Source organism: Eschscholzia californica, unplaced genomic scaffold (assembly GCF_041429995.1).
Source record: "Eschscholzia californica isolate CP2 unplaced genomic scaffold, dmEscCali1.0.p SCAF_5, whole genome shotgun sequence".
NCBI classification, from domain to species: domain Eukaryota; kingdom Viridiplantae; phylum Streptophyta; class Magnoliopsida; order Ranunculales; family Papaveraceae; genus Eschscholzia; species Eschscholzia californica.
In genome coordinates, this window is record NW_028238472.1 from 21126897 (window position 1) to 21133877 (window position 6981).

Genomic DNA, 6981 nt, shown 5'->3' on the forward strand with positions numbered 1-6981 from the left:
AGTAGCTAACTGACTCTTTGCTTTAAAAATAATGTCTCCTTATTTTTATATTCTCCGTTACGAGGTAGGTCAGCCAACCTCTTCATGAGAAATAAAGTTTTCTTCTTCTTCTTCTTCTTCTTCTTCTTCATCTTCTTCTTCTTCTCTCTCTACCTTGAACCTCTTTTTTACTTAATTTGCAACAGATTTGGGTGAAAACCTCCAAGATTTACCGAGGACGATAAAGGGGAAGTTTTCTTCTTTGCCATCTCTACGGCAGCTGCTACACCGTTCTTCATTATTAGCGAATTGTTGTTGCTTATAATTTGTTGCATCTTTAGTCCGTACAAAAGCGATTCAGGTATAACTCTAACCTGAACTAGTTCATCTTTAGTATATGCATGAGATCTTGGGAAACTTAGAGTTAGATGTATAGACGACTGAGATTCCGCTTAGAACATGAGGAGACTCCATAAATCAACACGTTTCTGCTACTGAATTATCTTCTCAGAGACTTCAAGTGTATCAAATCTCTTGAACTATTTTTGTCAACTTCTTTACTTTTTCCATGTATTCAATGAGGCCTTTCCATCGGAATACATATTCTCCGGACACTTGGTTCACGACTAGCTGACAATCGTTGAAAACTTGCACTCTTGCTGCTTTAACCTTGAGGGCTAGCTTCAGGACGTCTAGTGAAGCTTTATATTTAGCTTCGTTGTTTGTTACTGAAAATTAAAATTTCAAGACTTTTTATACCCTCTTGCTTTTTTTTTTTAATGAAATCAGTATGATTCATGCCCCTTTTTGAGCTACCCTTTAAGCTCCATCGACATATAACTGCCAGATGACCTCGAGACCAAGGTCTGTCAGGCTGACAAAACATTCTGAAACGAAGTTTACCGAAGCATGCCCCTTAATTGTATTTCTTGGCATGGATTCTATGTCGAACTCGCTTAATTCTAATGCCCACTGTAGCAATCTCCCTCCAGCGTTGAACTTCTATAATATGTCTATAATATGTTGTGAAGGGGTTGATACGTGTGTACCTAAATTGTCCGTGCTTGGAAGTACGGTTGCTCTTTTCTTGTTGCCAATACTTGTGCGGAGACCAATTATTCTATGTTAGGTGATTGATCTTTGCTCCCGAAATGACCTTACTCACAAAGTATACGGGATGTATGGCCTCTTCTACAGTTTTATCATTACTTAAGATTCCGCTTCTTTCGACGTGGATAGGCATACTGTTAGTTTGTATCCAGCCCGTAGGCTCATCAGCAGGGGTAAGGTCATTACGTGTCATTTTAAGTCTTACAAGGTTTTCTCCGCCTCTTCAGTTTGAAGAAAAATAGAGTTTTGTTTCATATCTTGCTTAAGAGTCGTGATAGGGAGGCCAACTTCATGTCAACCTCTGCCCTTGTTTTTGTTTTTTCTGGCTAGGCATGTCTACTAGAACGGTTATTTTAGCTGAGTTGTATTATATCCCCGATTACAGACCATGAATTCCAGGAATGTACCTGAAGTTACCCAAAGGCACACTTTTCTAGATTGAGCTTCATAGAGTATGTTTGAAGTCTACCGAATGCTAATTTAAGGTTTGCATGAGATTTTCCCTAACCTTACTTCTGACTATCATGTCATCCAAGTAGTATTCCATTACTTTTTCTATCTACTTTTGAAATTTTTTTTAACCAGTCATTGGTATGTAGCCTCTGTATTCTTTAAGCCGAACAACATCTGTTGACAGTAGTAAAGGGCTCGATTTGTACTAAACACTGTTGGTTCCTGGTATTGTTTGGTGATACCCGGAGAAGGCATCCATGAAACCTAGCAAAACGTGTCCTGACATCAAATCTGATGACCCAAAAAATGATCATCAGTTGACTACGGTCAATAAGTCAAGAAAAGACCAAAAGCCCAACCTGCCAACCTGTATCAAGTCAATAGGGAGGTTAAATCTGAAAGAAGTCTGCCACTCAAGCCCAGAAGCGGAGGGTCAGTACGATTGGCTTAGGCACTTTAAGCACTGTCCTGACTCAAATACAACCAAGTCTGCTCTGAGATTTACGAGAAGACTAGGGGGTCTGTGTAATTAGGGTCGATTCCTCAATCCCGAAACATAGGGAGTAGCAGTGTGCCTAATGCTTATCGAGTTAATCCCAAAATCCTACAAAGATCCCAGTCGGTGAGGATCTTAAGCATTTTTTTAACTTGGGCTTCAAGTGTCCCTCAAGGAGAAAACTTCTCTGAAAGAATCTACAAACTCGGAAACCTAATTTGTCAAGTATCCTTGAACAAGGTAACTTCTTAATATTTAACATTTTAACTGCAAGGGAAAGTTGACTATCTTTAGCGCTTGAGAGGTTTCCGAGTTCATTGCAGGTTTCGGCCACCAGATCGAGAGGAGCAAAGAGCTTTGATTCAATGTGGAAGTCTCATCATTCTGATTGATTCCAAAAAGACAAATTTTGACATCAACAAAATCCATTAGTTGATCATTGATCGATGAAAGGTTGTAAGAAACTATCTTTAGAACAAGCCTTGCTCAAGTCCGTATGGTCGACACACATCCTTCACCTGTTGTTCTTTTTCCAGAACCAACAGTCTGGGTAGTCTGCCTGTTGTATTACTCTTGACAGATGATCCAAATAATGGTCATCAGTTGACTAGGTCAATAATTCAAGGAAAGACCAAGAATTCAATGGGTTAACTCGTGTCAAGCCACCAGAGAGGTGAATCCGAAAGAGCTCTGCCACTCAAGCCCATAATTAAGGGGTTAATACGAGTGTCCTAGGTGCCTTAGCCTTGCTCTGGATCTAAATATAATAATCTATATCCAGGATTTGGGAGAAGTAGAGAAAGGTCTTTGGAAATGAAGCCGATATCTTAATCCTGGAACATGGGGGAGGGGGGGGTGGGGGGGGGGTTGAAGCGCGCCTGATACATTCTCAACCAAAGTATTTTGGTAACTTGGAACCCAAGAATCACTCAGAAAGAAACTTTCTCAACAAGATGTTGATGCACCCGAAAAGGTTACACACCCAAGCGGAGGTATCAAGTAGTAATCCGGCAAAGCCGGGATCGATCCAAGGATAGGAAGGCAATTTGGATATCGAAGGGTCTTATCCCTCGGTCTAGATATTAAAAGATAACTTAGACTAAAAGGAGAAAAACAAAGGTAAACGAGGGTTTTGATTGAATAAGCAATAAAGAAAACAATTAAAGCAAGTAAAACTAAACAATAAAGTAAACGGGCGAGAGAGATTCGAGAGATTTGTCGGAGGAACAAGAGTCGGGAGACGGTAAGACTCGATTCGGGCAACAAATAAGTGAGAGAGGTGTCAAAGTCCGGGAATCCATGATGATAAACTTACGACTATGTGTAGTCCGATTTGATGTGTCGAGGTACAATCGATATTCGACTCCTAAAGTAGATGTCTCTAAGTACTATGTATATCCGGAGATCATACTTAGTCAAACAAACGCCTAAATCGGTTAATCCCGAGTCATCGAAAGTGTCGTCTAGTCGCCTAACTATGTGAAGTGCATGACAAGACACATGAAATTGTGACTTAAACTACTATCGATATCGAATACCTCGTTTCGTCTATTAACTATATGAAGTGCTTGACAAGACACATGAAAATACGATCAAAACGATAATCGAATCAAATGAACATCAATTCATAATCAAAACATCAAATCATATTAAACATAATCACAAATTCATCACATTTCATCTCATATAATCGACACACTTGATTTAGCTAACATGGTGAATAAGTAATAAATGAAAGGAAATGATAAGAGAAATCCCCCTTTTTCGATGTGGTTCGAGGCTAGGTTTGTCGGAAAATTTGAGTAGTTGAGGTTCAGCCGATTTTCCCTTAGCAAATTTGTGGATTTCCCCTTAACAGTGCATAATGGGTGTCCCCGAGCAAAAATCAGATCTCCCCTTAACAACCAGACTCATCTTCTTCATTTAGAACCCACCACCATTAAAGCTCAACTCAAGGTTTTTCTCTCTAAGATTTCACCACCAAAACCAAATCAAACACAAGGGATATCTAGCAACTAGTGAGGGGAGTAAAAGCCCTAAGTTTTCGTGCCAAGAAGGTAGCCGGAAAACCCTTGAAAATCCGGCCAAAGATAAGAACAAATCCGGCCAAAAAGCATGAAATCCGGCCAAGAGAGCATGGAGATTCCGGCCCGTGCTGCTGCAGATGCATCCCGTGAAGGCTGCAGACGTGTCCCGTGAAGACTTCAGTCCGTGCCAGCAGCTGCTGCTGTGCACGTCTCTGCCCGTGCCAGAGCTGCTGCTGTGCACGTCCCTGGCCGTGCCGGAGCTGCTGCTGTGCACGTCCCTGGCCGCTCCCGCTCTAGCAGCAGCTTTCCCGAGTGGCTGCTGGTTCTTGCAGCAGCTGCTTCCGCGATTTTTCCGGCCACGCTATGGCCGGCCTTAGTGTTGGCCGACCTAGCTTGGCCGGCTCCTCTTCTCTCTTTTCCCTTCTCTCTAAACCCTTTCAACCTCTTGAACAAAAACTCAAACCCTAGAAACCCTCTTGCCTCTTTTCTCTCTCTTGCTTGGTAGTTCCTTTCTTGGTGAAGAAGATGATGAATAGTCGATAGATCCCTTGACCCCTTTCTCTCACTTGTGTATACACAACCCTAGACTTAGTCAAGTTTGACTAAGTCTTAGACCATTTTGACTTAGACCAAAGAGGTGCCCATAGAATCTCTATTATTCTCTTCCTTTTTGGGCTCTTGGGTTGGGCTTCTTTCTAAAGCAAGGGAATGCCTTCATAGAATCCTTGTTTCAAGACCGAACCTCGGCTACTTTCCTTCACAACTTCTCCGTCCGAACTCCGAATCGACTTCCGTTTTCACCGTCGGACTCGTCATTGACTTAACTTGTTGTTTGACTTCTGATTTTGACCAAAATACCCCTGGTGCTCTTTTCTTCCCTTTTGCCGCATAAGATGAAAATGTGATAATTCGCTCTCTTTATTCCGAATTACACGCCAAACCCCAAATAAACTACCTAGTAATAAAAACACATAAATAATTAGAAATAAAACTCGAAAAGAACTAACTAATCAAAGTTAAGTGACCTAAATGTGGCATTTTCACGCCACATCAGATGTACAAGATAAGCAATACACTTTATCAAAAGTATAGAATATCCTTCAACAAAAAAAAAACTAATGTCTAACAAATATACTAGATAAACCCGATTGAGAAAGTTAAATCTCTTATGACTACGAAATAATAGTTTCATCTATACAAGGTGGATCTACGCCGCCTCTGCATAGTCGCCTATCAAAAGCCGATTAACGAGCCTATATAAAGTAACAACTTCACCTAAAGAGGTAAGCTTAAGCTCAAGCAATAAATCGTTGGTCCAATTGCTAAACTCCAAACTTCATGCTCAATTAATTTAACTGTAAGAACATTCGACTTGAGTGTGAGAGAGGTTTCCTAGTTCGATGCAGGTTGCGCCTCCTGGTTCTGAGGTGCAGTTCCAGATTAAAGCAACAACCTCTTTATCCTGAATGATAACCTAAACCCTACATCGTTAGATTGGTGTTAGAAGGAGGTTGACTCTAGCAAAGATCATTGTTGTTTGGTAACCCGAATTACAAACTCTATTCCTGACGGAATCCATTTTTACGTTATGTTTACAAAGAACTACTTTAAAATCAACAATGTATTTTAAGGAAGATTTAGCAGCAGTGGTTGCAAGCCTCAGAGAAGAGAAAAAATTAGGCATGGAACTCATCCCTGAAATTGAGGATGACCAGTCATTCGATACCCAACCGATGGAAGGAATCGTTATCCCCAAAGATCAAGACCATGTAATGGAAGAAGCAGAAAAGGAAAACGCGAAGGGGATAATTTTAAACTTCGGAGCTGAATCCATGACAGAAAAGATTAAGAAATACACGAAGATAATGATATAAGTATGAAAGAAGCGGGACCGCACCTTGTAGAAGGGGTCGACAAAATAGTCAATACAACATTACCAGTTTAAATCAAAGATTCGCCTTCGAAAGTTATTATTTGGGGAGTGCATCATCAGAAGAAGAAAGGCAAGAACAAACCTAGTTCTTGCATATATTCTCCATTTGAAACCGACGAGGTGTGTTGGATAGATTCTTCGATTATTTCGTATAGGCTAAATCTCAAAGAAGATAATAAAGCTATCAAACAGAAGAAGAGAAATTTTGCACCAGAGAAGCAAGTCGAAATAGGGAAACAAATAGAAAAAGGCATTGAGGGTGATACGAGAAGCTCACTACCCCAAAGATAGTGATGTAGGTTGCTGCAGAAGCGTTAAAGTAATGGAATCCACCATTAAAACTATGATCGACTAATTAAATAAACCGATAAAATAATGATAAACGACGAAAGGATAAACTTAATAATAAACTTGATTGATTATTCTTCCAAGATCTGAATAACAAAGACATACTGGGACTTCCTTTTATAGGAACTTAGACACTTCTAGATAGCCTCAAACTAGGATTCCTAAATATCATATATACTCAAACATAGAAACTTCTAAACCTAGACTTGGTAGGAAATACTAAAACATAGAAACTCTCAAATCTAACCGTAATGGACTTGGCCGTGAGGCCTAATGGACTTGGCCGTGAGGCCTATGATGATGGTCTCCATCATACTCCCTGTCCGAGAACGAGCTTGCCCTCAAGTGAGACTCAACAATGCGATCCTGAATTCCCACTTCACACGAAATTTGCCGAAAATCTGAAGTAGACAAATATAGACCAAATCACTACCTGGAATCTGAATCCCATAATGACAAGATAGTTGCAAAATAGATGGTAGGATACAAACTTCCAACAAATTTCTACATCTCCCGTTATCCAATCTATCACGTTCCAAACATCCGATCTGGTTAATACCAACTTTAATTATCCTATCGAGGTTACGACCAACAAGTGAAGCATAAACAATGTTGATCTTGCCATCTACCCATGG